At 41.6% G+C, this 18107-nt stretch overlaps 1 long non-coding RNA gene across 3 annotated transcripts in view; it reads left to right on the top strand.

The window, feature by feature from the left end:
• The window catches only part of LOC309527047, a 55999-nt gene that overhangs the window by 12581 nt on the left and 25311 nt on the right, over positions 1-18107 (top strand). The window contains exon 3 of one of the 3 annotated variants that reach the window (XR_014217076.1): positions 4962-5482. The exons of 1 other annotated variant lie outside the window; for it this stretch is intronic. This is a non-coding gene — a long non-coding RNA (uncharacterized lncRNA). Of the gene's footprint in view, positions 1-4679; positions 4938-4961; positions 5483-18107 lie in introns of those variants that run through there. One more of the 3 variants, XR_014217077.1, reaches the window with a different exon arrangement.

Here is an 18107-nt window from a genome sequence, read left to right as displayed (position 1 = left end):
TGATCTGTGGGCCTGACAAGATGTCTCGGGAAGTGTGCTGTCTCCCCGGGGCTAAGATCCAAGATGTAACTGAACGACTGCAAGGAATCATAAAACCCACTGACAAATACCCCTTCCTCTTGGTTCATGTGGGAACCAATGACACTGCAAGCAATAGCCTCCAAAAGATCAAAAGAGACTACGAGGCTCTCGGCAGGAAATTGAAGCAACTAAATGCACAAATTGTCATCTCATCTGTCCTCCCAGTTGAACGACGTGGCCCAGGGAGAGAGGGGAAAATAGTGGAAGTGAACAGCTGGCTCCGCAAATGGTGTAAACAGGAACGGTTTGGATTCTTAGATCACGGACTGCAGTTTCTTGAAGATGGACTTCTGGCAAGTGATGGGCTGCACCTCACAACGGTTGGGAGAAATGTTTTTGCCAAAAATCTCAGAAACCTCATCAGGAGGGCTTTAAACTGACTAATGTGGGGGAGGGAGACAGTGCTCCTGAAGGTAGGAGTCTATCAATTAATGAAGATGATCATCCAAATGTCATAGACCAAATGGAGCAAACAGCACGCGGACCTAGTGGTGGGAGGAAAAAATCCTTAAATAAGAGACACGGGGGAATGATTAATGGACTTCAATGTCTGTACACTAATGCACAAAGCATGGGAAATAAACAAGATGAGCTTGAGCTCTTGGTACAGCAAACTAAATATGACATAATAGGCATCACTGAAACCTGGTGGGATAAGTCCCACGATTGGAATGTAATAATGGGGGGATACAATCTATTTCAGAGAAACAGACCAGACAAGAAAGGAGGAGGAGTGGCGTTATATGTCAGGGATGTGTATACCTGTGAAGAGATCCAAGATTTAGATCCTCAAAGCCAAAGTGAGAGCATTTGGGTCAAAATTAAGGGAGAGAAGAATAACAGAGACCTCATTGTGGGAGTTTACTATAGATCCCCAAGCCAAACGGAAGACATAGATGATGCCTTCCTGGAACAGATGGCCAAGCATGCAAAAGGAAGGGCGATAGTAGTAATGGGGGACTTCAATTACCCGGACATTTGTTGGACGTCAAACTCAGCCAAGAGTATAAGGTCAAACAGATTCCTCACTGGCCTTGCAGACAACTTCATTGTCCAGAAAGTGGGAGAAGCAACAAGAGGAACAGCCATTTTAGATCTGGTCCTAACCAATGTTGATGACCTGGTTAGTGGGGTAGAAGTGGAAGGATCATTAGGCGCGAGTGATCATGCTCTTCTGAAGTTTACTATACAGCGGAAAGGAGCAGCCAAGCATACTAGGACTCAATTTCTTGACTTTAAGAAAGCCGACTTCATAAAATTTAGGGAAGTGCTGGGTGAGATCCCATGGACAACAATACTAAAAGGAAAGGGAGTTCATGATGGCTGGGAGTTTGTTAAGAGGGAGATACTATAAGCACAACGTCAGGCAATACCAATGAGACGGAAACATGGAAGGTGCCTAAAGAAGCCAGGGTGGCTATCTAAAGAACTTTTAACTGAATTAAGATTAAAAAAGGATGTGTACAAAAAATGGAAAAGGGGGGAAACCACCAAAGAGGAATTCAAACAAATAGCCAGCACGTGTAGACACAAAGTCAGAAAAGCTAAAGCACAGAATGAACTCAGGCTTGCTAGAGAGGTTAAAAGCAACAAAAAAGGCTTTTATGGGTATGTTCGTAGCAAAAGGAAGAACAAAGAAACAATGGGGTCACTCAGAGGAGAAGATGGTGAAATGCAAACAGGGGACACAGAAAGGGCTGAACTACTCAATGCCTTCTTTGCCTCAGTCTTCTCCGATAAAGAAAACAATGCCCGACCTGAAGAATTTGGAGCAAATGATTCAGCAAAGGAAACACAGCCCAGAATAACTAAGGAGATAGTACAAGAATATTTGGCTAGTTTAGATGTATTCAAGTCTCCAGGGCCAGATGAACTGCATCCAAGAGTATTAAAAGAACTGGCAGATGTGATCTCAGAACCACTGGCAGTCATCTTTGAGAATTCCTGGAGAACAGGCGAAGTCCCGGCAGACTGGAGGAGGGCAAATGTTGTCCCTATTTTCAAAAAGGGGAAAAGAGAGGACCCAAATAATTACCGCCCAGTCAGTCTGACATCAATACCAGGGAAGATCCTGGAGCAGATCATTAAGCAAACAGTCTGTGAGCACCTAGAAAGGAATGCTGTGATCACCAATAGTCAGCATGGATTTCTGAAAAATAAGTCATGTCAGACTAACCTGATCTCGTTTTTTGACAGAATTACAAGCCTGGTAGATGAAGGGAACGCAGTGGATGTAGCCTACCTTGATTTCAGCAAGGCATTTGACAAGGTGCCCCATGATATTCTTGTAAAGAAGCTGGTAAAATGCGGTCTTGACTATGCTACCACTCAGTGGATTTGTAACTGGCTGACTGACCGAACCCAAAGGGTGCTCATCAATGGTTCCTCTTCATCCTGGAGAAGAGTGACTAGTGGGGTGCCACAGGGTTCTGTCTTGGGCCCGGTCTTATTCAACATCTTTATCAATGACTTGGATGATGGACTCAAGGGCATCCTGATCAAATTTGCAGATGACACCAAACTGGGAGGGGTGGCTAACACCCCAGAGGACAGGATCACACTTCAAAACGACCTTGACAGATTAGAGAACTGGGCAAAAATAAACAAGATGAATTTTAACAGGGAGAAATGTAAAGTATTGCACTTGGGCAAAAAAAATGAGAGGCACAAATACAAGATGGGTGACACCTGGCTTGAGAGCAGTACATGTGAAAAGGATCTAGGAGTCTTGGTTGACCACAAACTTGACATGAGCCAACAGTGTGACGCGGCAGCTAAAAAAGCCAATGCAATTCTGGGCTGCATCAATAGGAGTATAGCATCTAGATCAAGGGAAGTAATAGTGCCACTGTATTCTGCTCTGGTCAGACCACACCTGGAGTACTGTGTCCAGTTCTGGGCACCACAATTCAAGAAGGACACTGACAAACTGGAACGTGTCCAGAGGAGGGCAACCAAAATGGTCAAAGGCCTGGAAACGATGCCTTATGAGGAACGGCTAAGGGAGCTGGGCATGTTTAGCCTGGAGAAGAGGAGGTTAAGGGGTGATATGATAGCCATGTTCAAATATATAAAAGGATGTCACATGGAGGAGGGAGAAAGGTTGTTTTCTGCTGCTCCGGAGAAGCGGACACGGAGCAATGGATCCAAACTACAAGAAAGAAGATTCCACCTAAACATTAGGAAGAACTTCCTGACAGTGAGAGCTGTTCGACAGTGGAATTTGCTGCCAAGGAGTGTGGTGGAGTCTCCTACTTTGGAGGTCTTTAAGAAGAGGCTTGACAACCATATGTCAGGAGTGCTCTGATGGTGTTTCCTGCTTGGCAGGGGGTTGGACTCGATGGCCCTTGTGGTCTCTTCCAACTCTATGATTCTATGATTCTATGATTATTAACCACCTCCTACTGCTTGTATAAGGGACGCAGGTGGTGCTGTGGTCTAAACCACTGAGCCTCTTGGGCTTGCCAATCGGAAGCCGCGGAAGCTGTTCCGGACGTTCGAGTTCCAACAAACATTCGCAAACCAGAACACTCTCTTCTGGGTTTGTGGTGTTCGGGAGCAAAAACGTTTGAGTCGCAAGGCATTCAGGATCCAAGGTTTGAGTGTATATGCTGCAATGTATTTTGCTGATTGTTTCACATCTTTAAACTGATAGGTTTAAACAAGTTAACTGTCTCTGTTAGGATTTTATCAAGAAAAACCCCAACACTTTAAAGCACAGAAATAACCCTGTTGCAGATGTAGCATTCATGTCAAATGTGTTAAACTGACATAGAATATTGCATGTGTTTTGTTTGGAGAAATTAAGAGAATGGTGTTTGTTAGTGGCAACAGAGGATGTGACTGCCTCTTTTGAGAGTAGAATTTCATTGTATCTTCAAACAGATTTACTTTAGTTTCTGCATCTACGGATATATTAGAGCCACACCTAGAAACCTGCTACCAGAAGGATGCAGACAAATTAGAACAAGAGCTGGATAAATTATTAAACTGTTCAAAGGATGGTTTATGAGGAACTATGAAAAGAACAAAAAGCCCCCAAAACATTTAATTTGACTCATCTGGGTGAGCAAAAGATGTATAGGACTAATCCTATCATAAATCTCTGTGGGTTGGGGAAGGGAAGCTGATTTTAGGGTACGTGAGCTCTTTATTGCCCCACTCTATTGAATAGCCTGGGAGAAGGCAGCTTTTTCTGCCTACATACACTCTCTTTAAATTCCCTTTTTTAAAAATCTTGCTTCTCATTTTTTACATCATTTTCTAGTGCTCCTGATTATGGAGGCAAAGTTGAAAGCATGATGGCATTCTAATCTAAAAGACTCAAAAGCAAGAGGGCAAAAATTAAAAACCACAGATTTACTACTGCTTTCGAAGTTCAGCTCATAATGCTAAGAAGTTGTCTCTGTATTTTAAACATTTGTGATTCATACATACAGACTCTTGCTTGCTTCAGCTCCCTGGGAAAAACTGGGGACCTGACACACTAATCAGCATCCTTTGAATTGTTTCTGTGAAATGCAGCGGTGATGCTAAAGGTGATTCGGAATGAGATACACATAGAAAGGCATCACCAAAGTATCTCCCTCTCTCCACAGTAGTGACCAGAGGGGGAATGACCCCTGGGAGGAGTGCAGAAATAAGGAACGCAATGGTACACCAGCATCAGCACAACCAGATGCCTTCATCTGCCCCAGCTGCAGCAAAGCATGTCTCTCCTGTATTGGTCTCTATATCCACAGCAAGCCCTGTAACTCTCCAACAGTTTGACTTCACTCTTCCATTGTCTCCTGAGACAGATGGATACCAGCCAACTAACTGATTTTATTCTGTATCTCTCTTGTACCCTTTTTATATCTCAGCATCTGCTTTGCACGCAGGAGGTCACAGCTTCATCTGTGGCATCTCTAGGTAGGTCTGAGAAAGGCCTCTCTGCACCTGAAATCTTGAGTTGCTCCTACCAGTCAGAGCCATAGACAATACATAGCTAGATGGACCACTGTTCTGATTTGGGGTAAGTTAGCTTCCTATGTTCCCATTAAAATGATAAATAAAATAACACACAATTGCTTTCCCTGCAGTTGGGACCTAGTTGTCTTTTCCAGTTCTTTTGAATGTTAATTATCAAACAAAAACAAACAGCCAGATATAAATGGGGGGGAGGTTGGGTTAACATCAACAACAGCAAAGATTTACTGCAAACAAATTCAGAAAGTGCATATACTCTTAAGGCTGTCAATCATTATAATCAGAAAAGTGGTCCACAAATTTCAGTCTGCAAACACTGACACCTGTTTTTCTACCCTGCTAGACTCTGCCTGGATTCAAAGTACCCAATTCTGATCGGCCCTCAACTATTAATTACAAGCAGAGCCCTGGCGATAAGCTATACTTATCCAGCTCCTCCTCATCTAACACCTGTTATTTCTTGCTCATAGCGAAGAGTTTAGGGCAGATTCATAGGAAGGCATTACAACAGTAGTCTGCCCTGGGATGGAAAAAAATAACTCTCCAGAATGGTTGTGCTTGAAATATTTTATTAAACTTGGCAGTATGTGATTTTCAGGATAAGAAAACAAAGATCACATGCTTCTCTAAGGGGGGCCTCATTTGAAATCTTTTTCACCTCCTTCCCTTTTTAAATATGGGCTTGTGGCACTTTGCTGCATATGAATGAGAGGCCCTAATGAATAGTAACCTGAAATTGAGGGATTTTCGTTATTGAAGGAAATTAACCTTGTTTAAAGGAAATGAGCATTCAGAGACTGAGTGGAAAGCTATAATTTAAATGATATCTGAAGCCAGTTTCTTTATTCAATGTGTCATTAAAACAGTGGGGGAAGTTTCACAGAATAGCCTCAGGGAACACTCAGAACCAATACCATGCATTCCCATGCAAGGCTCTAATATATTAATAAATTATGCTAATAAGAAACAAAGGAGCAGAGGAGACAAAGTCAAAGCATAGGACCCCTTTCAGCCTCAATTTGTAGCCAACCATGTGTAGGCTCCTGGGAGCCAGGTAACTACAGTCTTGTCTCCTTTAAAAGAAATAGCATCCCCACTTTCTTTTTGCTTCCAAAAAGGTAACAACATCACCACAGAAAGAGAGAGAGGAAGAGAGAGAGAGAGTAGAGGGCTTTCCATAGTCAATATGCAGACAGGGCAGGGGAAATCAAATGGGACAATGTTTTCCAAGCTTTACCGCTGAGCAACTCTCCAGCATATATTGAACAACAATGTAAGAATCATGAGCAGGACACTTTCACACAGTTCCCATTAGCCCCAGCTAGCATAGTCAATCTGATTATAGGATCTTGTGTCCAACAATGTAGGAGGGGCAACATTTTGGCTACCCATGTTCTAAACCAGCACAACTACTTTCATAGATATATTTTGCAGTGCTTGCATTATTTCCCCCCTGCCAACTTTTTTCTACAAACAACCTATTGATTTCTTCAGCATAGGTTATTCAGGTGTACACTGGACATCTTTAAAAATCTAGATGCTCACAACGGACATTTAGGAACAGGGATTCCAACATGTTGATTTGTTTTCCTTTTACCAAACAAATGGAGTAAGAGGAAAACTATAAACTGCTCAGGAGCTTTTGTATGAAAACTAGGAAATGAAATAAAATATTTACCCCATTAGACGGCTTCACTCTTACATATGGACAAAGAGTAGCAAACTTTTAACCCAGTTGTATGATACAGTGCAGGCATTTTTGGGTTCTTAGAGTTCTTAGAGACGGTGGTTGGCATCCATGGTCACTGCTGTGGACACAAGTCCTGGCTGCCTGTCTCCAGGCACTGCGGTCGTCTGCAAGGGATTCCCACATGTCACATTTGCAGACATCTTTGTGACACAGAGTTGGCCTTCCAATGAGCCTGGTGCCTGCAGCCAGCTCCCTTTAGAGCATGTCGTGAGATTATTATGAGAAGGAATTTCTGGGGCTCTTTTTTGACCCCTACCTTGGAAAAGAGGACAATTTTGCAGAATAGTCTTTGCCATGGTTTTGTGGTAGTTGCCTCCACCACACCACCAAATGATGCTAGGTCTGGATCATGGCAGACCATGCAAAATGGTGCTTGCTGGTGCACTTGCTGTTGTTTGCAACAGTGACTGGGGGGGGGAGAGAGATTTTGGAGAGAGGAGAAGGAAGATATTATGAGGCTAGTGGGAAGTGCCACTGCCAAGAAACTGTAAGATAAATTTTCCTGCCCTGCCACAGAGGATATTGAGAGAGATGGTGTCCCCATCTCCCATTTCCTATCACCATTCCTCTGCATCCAACCAGTCCATGACAACCCATGAAGGCAAGGAAGATGCCTTCAAGGACACCTATCAACCAGGCAAACATGTTCACAGGCACAGATCAGGGATGGTGAGGGTCATAGTTTAAGGAGCATCATTAGGCTCACATAGAGTGTCTCGGAGGTCAACATCCAGCCCACAAGATTGAGATTCCCTAGCTATGCAAAAATGACAAAGTAGATGACAGGTGAGCATCTCTTCAGAGGACGTTCTTCAGACTAGCTGCCACAACAACAAAAAAGCCCTTGTCATGGTTATCACTCTCCTGCCTTCCAGTGTAAATGAGTAAGTAGTTCCTACAGCTCATACACTGTTCTGTAGCTCTCACAACTCCCTTTGAAAATGAGGTTCTCTAAGTCCAGCAAAGACATGAGAAGGCTAAATGACAACTCCTTAAGGCCTGTTTCCCTAGGCCCCACGTCTTTAAGCATGTGTCTATTTCTCCCGAATATGTGAATGCCTAGTAGGAATCACCAAGCATTCCTTTCTGTAGAAAAAGAAAACTGAAGAGGTGGGGCAGGGAATCATGATATGTTGTTTTGCAAAGATTTAAGACAGCAAAACAGGAGCTGTGGTCCATCTAGTCACTCAATATGAAGCGGTATCACTGTCCTTTTTCACAGGAGGACTCAGATACTGTCAATGGGGAGGGGGCAGTGAGGGAAAGTCAGGCTGGACAGCTTCAGATCAGTAAAGAGGTGGGGAAAATTTCATCTCCTCCAGGAAATAAGTTCAAGTGTGAAAAGTCCAATCCAATAGCTTGGAAATTTTGCACAGCAGGACTTAATGGAAATAGACGTCTAGGTAGCCTAGTGCAGCAGCCCAAATTCTCTTATTAGAAAATGTCTAAGGCGCAAGAAAGCCCACTCCACATAGGTTTAATATCTCTAATAAGTGGCCACCTTTTAGCCCCAGGAAAGGGATAGGTATTCATCTTCTTAAATTACTTTTAAAACCAATTTTTCTTCCTCCCCCCTCCCTTCCCCATCCCCCCTTTTTAAGCAAAAGGGGAGGGGGGAGAGTGGTGAAAGAAAACAGAGGCAACCCAGATGCCTTTCAGTGCTTTGATCAGTTTCTATGCAGACAGCCAGGCTGCCTCCTAGCACCTCTTTAACTACAGCTTGCCAGTAAGAAAATGAGCTGTTTTAACTCTGCAATTATAGTGCCTGCTGAATGCCTGTCATCACAGCAATAGGAACCTGATCTGAACTGTATATCCACTGGAGAGAGAATTACAGCAACCAGGGCAGAAAGTTAAATACCCCCTATGGCTGTGAGACTCACATAAACGAAAGAACCCACAGCCCCCCACCCCACCCCACCCCATCCCCCAATCCTCTCCCACTCTTCCCTACGCATCAGAGCAGCAGATATATAAAGCACAGGCAGATGATTATGGGGGCCCTTTTGAGTTAGCCAGGGGAATAAACACTCTGGAGATGTCCCCCTTTTGATGGAGGGTTTCTCAGGCACATCTAGTCAAGAGCATTGCTGGGGTGTCAGTATAAAAGGCATTTTAAACTGTGCAATCCCATGCACAGAAGTAAGCCCCACTTAGTTCAATGGGACTTGCTCCCAGGTGAGTGGATAGAATTGCAGTCTAAAAAGAAAAGAAGAAACCCCGAAGAGGTTTACGTTGGTGTGTTTTGTAGGGAGGAAGGCAATTAAGACAATGCTCTTGCTTCTCAGTAGGAGCTCCTGAGGCTGATTTGAGGAGCTTTCATGTCACCACACATGGAAGTGCTGGTGGTAGCAGCCCCTCCCTTCTCCCCGGATGCTTTATTTTGGGACCCACCTTTTAAAGAGATTTCTTCCTCTCTCAAATGTGAAGGGCCCCCCTCCCCGCTTTGACTATTATCAACATTTGGGGAACTGGGCCAAATGAAATATTGCCCTACCCCATTCAGAGACGAGAAAAGCAACCAATAGGGAGGATTCATAGTCCCTGTAGCACATTAGAGAAAGCCCCTGAATAATTAACCTTTCTGGTGCCTGTAAATTTGAAATGGTTGCACATTGGAAAGTTTCTTCTTGAGCTTCCTTATGATTTGACTTAAAATAAAAAAAAATTAAAAACCCTCCTCAAAAAAATTGCCCTGAATGATATCAGCTCCCTGCATAGTCCAGCACTCATTATCTCCTTCCCCAGTTCCTGAGTAGATTTTCTTTTTTCAGCAGCCATAACAACAAACACCTGAGTCCAGCTGGCTGAAAAATTGAGGCTAGGGAAGGAGAATTCGCTTGATTCTTGAGTCACTGGGGAAAGACCATGGCTCAGTGGTAGATCACCTGCTTTGGAAACAGAAGGTCCCAAGTTCAACTCTCGGCTTCTCTAGTTAAAGCTGGGAAAGAAAAACTCCAGCCAGTGTAGATTATACAGTGCTAGATAGATCCAAGGTCTGACTTGGTATAAGGCATGTGGCTGTGTTTATTTGCATACTTTCCAGTTGCCCTGTGGACTTCCAGGTAGTGGTTGAAGGGTGAGGGATCTGATAAGAAGATGCTGGTGTACCACAGTGGTTAAGAGCACGAGCTATGAGGCAGGTGGTTCCTCATTCAAACATTGCTACCAATCTCAGCTTTAAATAGAAAAGTGTTATACTAAGCATATGGAAACTTCTCTGTTCTCCAACCAGATTTGTGAACTTGATCACAAAGTTAGATACAATGCTTTGTATGCTACAAGAGCACAGGCCAGTTCGAAACACAAACCCACAAAGGCACACAAATTCAGGACATCCTAAATAAATAATAAAACAATCTTTTCTGTAGCAGCTGATGAGCTGCAATTTTAAATATTTATGTGGTTTTTATTGCAGATCTATCTATCTATAAATATATATCTGTTGTAAATTGCTTTTATATTTTCTTATGAAATTGTAGCATACATATTTTTTTTAAAAAAAAAAACATAAATGTTGCTGCTGGTGTGGGTATCATGTGAGAAGGAAAGAGAGATTAATCAACATTTAAACATTAATTCTGCACTGCCAGTTTGCTATTTTATCCCTAGGGTGGAAACATATCTCACATACTTACAATCTGTATATATGTACCATTGAATGTTAAATTGTGAATGTTAATGTGTTCAAAACAAACAATCTCTCCCAGCTTACCATATATACTATATTACTTTTCAGGTCTTTTCTTCAAAGCCCTTTCCTTAGACAGAACCCTCTCTAGTTCTTCTTTCCTCCCACAATATTACCTGTTTCTATGAGAAATGGGGAATTGTAAAAAGTCTCCTGCCCAAATGATTTTCATAGTCATATCTGACATTAGTCATCTATCTTGCGGTCCCCAGTCCATTGAAGTATGCTGCACTGGAGTATGGATTTCTCTCTATGTAAGACACACTTGCAATCACAATGCCCCATCCAAATGATGATCCATCTCATCCTTAGTCCACCTCATCCCTGAAAATGACAGGTTGATCCATGAATGGACACCCACCCATGGGTTATTTTGCAGGTCGGGATTTATTTAACATACCTCAAGTTGGCAGTTGTTGCCATATCAACAGTGTTCACCTTGGATTAGAACTTGATCCATAAATTTTGATGCAGAAGATAACCTCCTTTTGCCCCTGAAAAATATATAACTTCCAAGCACAGCACTAGGATAATTCTTAACTCAGTGCATATGCTTTATGCTATAACTGGAGGGATTGCCTAAGATGGGCATCTAAAGCAAAGATTTCTATAATGTGAGATATATAAACAAACTTACAAGTGTTTGATTCTACAAAATACGGGAATTGTTAGTAATTATGGCACTCATTTTGTTTAACTCATTTGAATGTTCTCCATATTTGCCTGAGAATCAGACTTTAAGGTTGCTTCCAGATAACCTGTTTATTGAGCTATCATCCTGGTTTTTTTGCATAATGTCTGCAGGGAGGTTAGATGATGTTACTTCAAGCAATTGTTTCCCCACACTTTCTAGCGCATCTTTCTGTCACTCATTACTACAAAAGGTCCCATTCTGGGAGGGGAAGAGGGCTTGTTGCTCAAGAGCACCATAATATATTGAATTTGGCTACCTGCCTTTTCCAGTATGTGACTGAAACCCGCCTGAAACAGTGATAGTCTGGTAGCTCCCTCGAAAGATCCAAATTGTTTCAAGAAAGACCTTTGAAAGATTCCCTGTTTGTGCCTGTTTGCTGGTGTTTGTGATGGGGATGGGTTGGGCATTGGGGAGGGGAAAGGAAAGCCAGGCATTATTTTCTGGCTTGCATTTTAATCTGAGTTGAATAACTTGGGGGCTTGTAAAACTCTCCTTTGAGGTGAGCTTTGTAAACCCTTGAAGCTCATATTCAATCCTGAGCTTGGCATGTCTGCTTGCCTCCCCCAAATTGCCAAAGAGTGGAGCACTTCCGCACAGAGAGAGAAAAATGGCCAAAAGCACTCCTCTCCAACATAGATGCACATACCTGTTTTGGGTTAGCCCAAACATTTTACAAGGCTTAGAACAGAACCTAATCATGTTTACTCTGAGGTAAGACTCTAGTGAATTAAAGGGGTTTTATAATGCATAGTTAATAAAGAAAACCATATTGAAATGTTGCTTTGACATTTTAGGGTGGAGGCTTGGGAACACAACACTTTACAAGGTACATGAGTAATTGGCCTGATGTTCTTTAGTACTGCGCATGCATCAGTTCCTTTGATCTGAGTGGAAACCACAAATATAGATGTGAAAATGTGTGGGCAGGGAGAAAGTGAACTATAATTTGACAGTAAATGAAACAGAGTTGCTCTTCCAAGTTTTAAAACTCCCAAAGATCATTAGATTCTCAATAACATGGGAACATGGGAACATAAATAGGCAATTAAGAAATAACTTTGTGTAATAGTTAACTGATCTTTGAGTTTAAATTCTTACATAGCATTCCTTTTATGTGTGTATGTGTGTGTGTTTTGTAAACCACTTTGATTTCTTTTCCAATTAGCAATATACAGATGTAATTATAAATAAAACAAACTTTGAAACCATGAATTTCAATGTACATTATTCTCCTGTGTTGCAAAGCCAGCACAATACTGGTGCAACTTAGAGACACCCAAGGGTAAGTTTCATGGTTTGTGATGTCAGGGAACATAAGAGATGGAAACCAGATACTGTAATGAGTTTATGGTTATCATTTTCTTCCCAAAGCCAGGGAAAGTTGCTTACCACCTTGCCTTGAGATTACAGATTGTACTCCATCATCACACTGCTTTGTTTCAGGGTTGCCCAAGACGTCTTAATTACTGCTTCCCATCTATATGTTCACAACATATCTGTGCTGTATACAGCTGTGAGCCATGTCATCTAGGAATGGCACAAATGTTGCTGAACTACAGCTCCCATCACCCCTGCCCATTAACCATGTGTGCTAAGGCTGATGGGAGTTGTAGTTCAACATCTGGCGGGCCAAAGGTTCCTCGCACCTGCTTTATGGGAATCTCAACTGACTTCTCAAGACTGCTTCACACTTGCAATTATAATTAACACACCACTTCATTTCTTATCACCTGTTTACTTGCAGTCCACAGCTGAGTGTGGGAACACACTCCACAGAAAAGCACTGGAATGTGCTTCGATGTTTTATTTGACCAGGGAAGTCATAATTTCATGTTGCAATTGATTTCAAACATGAAATGCTGCAACCATCATTTGATTATCATGCTTCTGTGAAGTCGTTCCTGCTAAGCAAGATCATACTGTAGGCAAGAACAAACAGTGCTGACTGGTTATAAGTGTTTTCTTAGCCAAAAAGAGTTGGTTGCAAAAGTGTTGAAGCACTAACCTTTTAGTTTAGAAAGAGAAAATGACAGCTTCGTAAATGTTCACAAAACAAACTCTCTCAGGTGTGGGTCTGATCAGGGCCTGAAACTATAACTACCTTGGATAGCATGATGCATTTATATTGCATATAAAGAATAGAATAGAATAGAATAGAATAGAATAGAATAGAATAGAATAGAATAGAATAGTTAATGGTCAATTATTTTATTTGTTCCTTTCCCAGCTTTATATCCCAGAACCAGGACTTAAGGCAGCTCACATAAGTGGAAACAAACATGGATGTAACACAGAAAGCTAAAAAAATATACAGTGTCATAGTTTAAAATAATATTTAAAAAATCTATAAAATCCAGCAAACATTTTTTTTATAAAAACAGCACACCAATATTAAAAGCCCCCCCCCAAGAAAAAGTTCCCAAAAGCCCACTGGAATAAAACGGTGTTCTCCTGCCTGTGGAAGAACAAGGAGGGAGCCAGTCTAGCCTCTGTAGGGAGGGAGTTCCCCTTGAGACTTCTGGGGAAGGGGGTTAATAAATTCATAACAAAAATAAACACGAGGCAGTATGTAAAATGCCTAAACAAGCTAAAAACCAGATTAAAACACATGTTGACAGGTAGAATGTTGGCAGTTGTTTTAACCTGATTTTAGCTTATTGTTGATTTTAATTATTTTAACGTTTTAAAAAGTTGTTTTAAACTGTTTTTACTGATAATTTTCTTGTTTCATCCTTTTTGTAAACCACCGAAGTATACAAATCTTGTGAAATAAATAAAGATGCCAACTTGCAAGGCTGGAAACTCACTTTGGCTCTGGCCCCACTGACTTATGGATCTCTCTTTGCTTGCTATTTTTCCAGTTCCGCATTCCATGCCTACTGAATATGTATTGTTTTGTGGTTTATTATGTTTTTATTTTACTTCTACAGCCTTCTCTCCTCCTGGTTCCACCAAGCATGGTAATATATCTCTCTCCTGTTGGTTCCCCACTTTAGTTCCAGTTCTGTCACACTCAGTCCCTGACTTCATTATTAGAGGGAGGAAGACTGCCTTAATCCTTTTCTCTATGTTTCCAAATGGATATTGCTGACAATCCCCCCCCCATACATGCCCTGAATCCAGCTTTTGAGATCATCAAAAGAAATTGGAAGGTTTTCGTTCTTATTCTGAATGCTTCACATGCTCTTATTGTATACACAGAGCTCACTAAGTATCACCATTTCTTCCCCTGCTGAGATACTAATATCTGAAGCAATGAAACCTGATCTGAAATGTTTGAATTTGAAATGATGACAGACAGTGCCAGGGCAGACATAACAGTCAACATCTACGAAGTTCTTTGCTGCAGACTGAGACGCCCTCTACTGAGGAAAGTGGTTTTAAAAAAAAAAAACCCTAAAGGAAATTATGAATTTTGTAGTGTTTCTTGAATCAGGGTTTTTCTTTTCATGCAGTTTTGGAATTTTAATACTGTATTATTACCCAGGCTCATACAATATCTATAGACCACCCTGTATATTTGAAGGGCAGTATAACATCATATAACTTCATATAATACCATGGAAAGTGCTCTCTCTCTCTCTCTCTCTCTCTCTCTCTCTTGACACAGAAAGATCTGAATAATGTGGGACCAGGGATTACATTATCTTGTATAACTTTATCTGCCTGATCACTTTGATCCATGGGAGAGAAGCTTTTATTAATTGTCTCCTCTCAAGGTTTGGCTTATGTCGACTAAGAACAGGGCCATTAGTGGAGATGTGCTTGCCCTTTGAAATGCATTTCCAATTAACATCAGGTACATACAATACTGGGATGCGGGTGGCGCTGTGGGTTAAACCACAAAGCCTAGGACTTGCTGATCAGAAGGTTGGTGGTTCAAATCCCCGCGATGGGGTGAGCTCCTGTTGCTCGGTCCCTGCTCCTGCCAACCTAGCAGTTCGAAAGCATGTCAAAGTGCAAGTAGATAAATAGGTACCGCTCCGGCGGGAAGGTAAACGATGTTTCCATGCGCTGCTCTGGTTTGCCAGAAGCGGCTTAGTAGCCATGCTGGCCACATGACCCGGAAGCTGCACGCCGGCTCCCTCGGCCAATAAAGCGAGATGAGCACCGCAACCGCAGAGTCGGTCACGACTGGACCTAATGGTCAGGGGTCCCTTTACCTTTACATACAATACTGGCTTTTAGGTCTGTGCTTAAAAACCTATCTATTCACTCAAGCTTTTTCTATGAGGTAATTAAAAATATTGATGCATTAAGCATTTTGTACTTGTTATGAACATAGCTAGTCCAGCTATTCTAACAAGGAATCATAGATTTGTATTGTTCTATGACCGGAGGGTCACCTACTGCAACCTTCTGCAATGCGGGAATCTCAGCTAAAGCATCCACGACAGAGGGCCACGCCAAAAGAAGAGTGGCAGATGAAAATGATGGACTTTGCAGAATTGGCAAAGCTGACTGGAAAAATCCGAAACCAGAGAGATCAAGTATTCCAAAAGCACTGGAGTAAATTTATACAACATCTGAAAGAGCATTGTAAGCATTTAACAACACTAGCAGGGTTACCCGAAGACTTGTAATGAGATTATTTTTACCTTTCTATATTTATTTAAATTTTGAGGTATTTTGTAATATTAGAATTGGAAAATATATATAATGCTGTGATATAACGGTTACTTTTGAAAGCCAATAGGTGGGAGGGAAGGAAGTTGATATGCTGTGAAGAGCCAAAAGAAGTAATGTGGATAATAACAATGTGATTATATATGTTTAAATGGAAAAATTATTTTAAAAATCATTTTTTAAAAAGACAGAGGAACACTCAACATCTGCTTAAAAAAGTGAAGGAGAGTCCATAACCTCCCAAGGGAGCCCGTTCCACTGTGGAACTGCTGCTTCTGTCAGAAAGTCCATCCTGACGTTCCTGTAACCAGCTCCGGTCACCAATCTGTCTGTAGCATCTTGGACCTGCTGAAGTTTCTGAACACTTTCCAAAGACAGAACATGTAACAGTAATCTAAGCAGGATGCAACTGAGGCATGTCTTTATGTGACCAGGTCAGGCATCTCTAGGAACGTGCACAGCTGATGCACTAGGCATCTAGGCTGAAATCTGGGCATCTAGGCTGAGGGCTGAATCCAGGAGTACACCAAAGCTGCAACCCTGAGGTTTCAGGTTCCCATAGCTTTTGTTTGGCAAGTATCACTTAGCCCTCCAGTGATCTGGAAATATACACTTAAGCTGTATTCCCCCATTATTCGCTGCTGGCATGCAGAATGCTCTTTGTAAACCGCAGATAGGTTCTGCCCAGCCTGTTTGGAATCGCTACTGTATGACATTGTTCAAGCCTGAAAATTCAAATGGTGACATATCTCACATGACCCCAAATACCAAAAGATTAATGAGGAAAGTGTGTTCCTCTCTTCTAGTCCCTAACATCAGTTGTTTGACTATTTATGATATTTGGCTTGTGGGTTTCTTTGGAAGAATTAGAGATCCAAAAAAAGAGGTCTACTTGAAAACAGATGTTTTGTACTTCCATTTTCACTACATGGCTCTTTGATGAATAATGGATTATAAGATAGGAAATGCCATATCTTTTTAACATTCTTCAAGTAGCGCCACGTAGTTCATGGGGTACAAGAAATTCTCCCAAACCTGGATGCATTTTCTGCAATTGCTGTGCTTGTGAAATGATGGACACTTTCATATTTTGGTCTTTGATGTTGAAACTGATCACCTATAAAAGGGGTGAAAGTGGGAAGGCTTCCTGTCTTCTGTTTATAGTCATGAATGACTTGGCAAATCCATAGTATACCAAAAGTTTGAGCATCTTCCCTTTTGCTAACTGAAAATGGAGACAGAGGTTCAGTGGATGATAGAAGAATTTGCAATTGAGAAGCTAGATTTCAGGACACAATATATGAATTGTTTTTGGCTTTCTTTCTTGCTGACATTCAGGTACATGAAAATTTGTCCCTGGGAATTTTTTTAAAGGATTTTAGCTCTAAGTTATTTTACTTAGTTGTAGAAGAACTTACTTTAGCATTCACTTTATCCAAAATCAATGTTTCCTTCTTCCTGTCTGGCCCGAAAGATTTGTGATATTAACAGCAAGAAGATTTTGATTAACCTACAAGGGTCATTTGTTCATCCACCTTACCTTAGCATTTGAAATTTGATTCAGTTCATATTTAAGGGCAAGCCTACCTAATTCACACTTTCTGATGTGAACTAAAATGCACCCATCCTTTGAAATTCGCATATTTCTGAATTTTGTAATTCTCCAGCCAAGTAATGTGCTGGATGTATAAGGATGTATTAGGTGTGCATAAATATTAGTGAGGGGCATGCAAAATGCAGAATTGTATACTGGTGAAATTACATATAAAAATGTGTATTGGGAGAAGTTCACATTCAATGCTGATGAATTTTCATGAGGACTTAAAAAAAAACCTCTCCACATGTTGATGTGAAAATGCATTGTTTTCAATGTGTGTGTGTCACCCTCTTCTCAACCCCTCTCCTTCTAGCTGATCACCACTGCAGACTTACTGCCTTCTTTCTCAAGCGTACCCAAACAGATGTGTTATGATGCTTCTCTTGCTGTCCATCCCTCCGTAAATTTCTCTGACAGAAAGGTATAACAATATACTAAGACTGGAAGAACAGGGTGGGGGGAGGGAGGAATGTGGTGTATATCAGAGACAAAATGCTGAGAACTGAGCCCTATGTAAAACAGCTGGCTCCCTTGGCCACTAAAGTCCACCTTGAAACTTTGCCTTGATGGCAGCTTCAGCAGCCTAATATCTATATGATGACTATATGATGATAGCTGCCATTGCATCCTCTCACCTGTTGCCTCCTTATAAACCTGTTAACATCCTTACAATCCCCAGGAATGTCAAGCAGATGCTAGC

This window comes from Podarcis vaucheri, assembly GCF_965113315.1.
Source record: "Podarcis vaucheri genome assembly, chromosome: 2".
In the NCBI taxonomy this organism is placed as follows: Eukaryota; Metazoa; Chordata; class Lepidosauria; order Squamata; family Lacertidae; genus Podarcis; species Podarcis vaucheri.
This window is presented reverse-complemented; position numbering and strand designations above follow the sequence as displayed.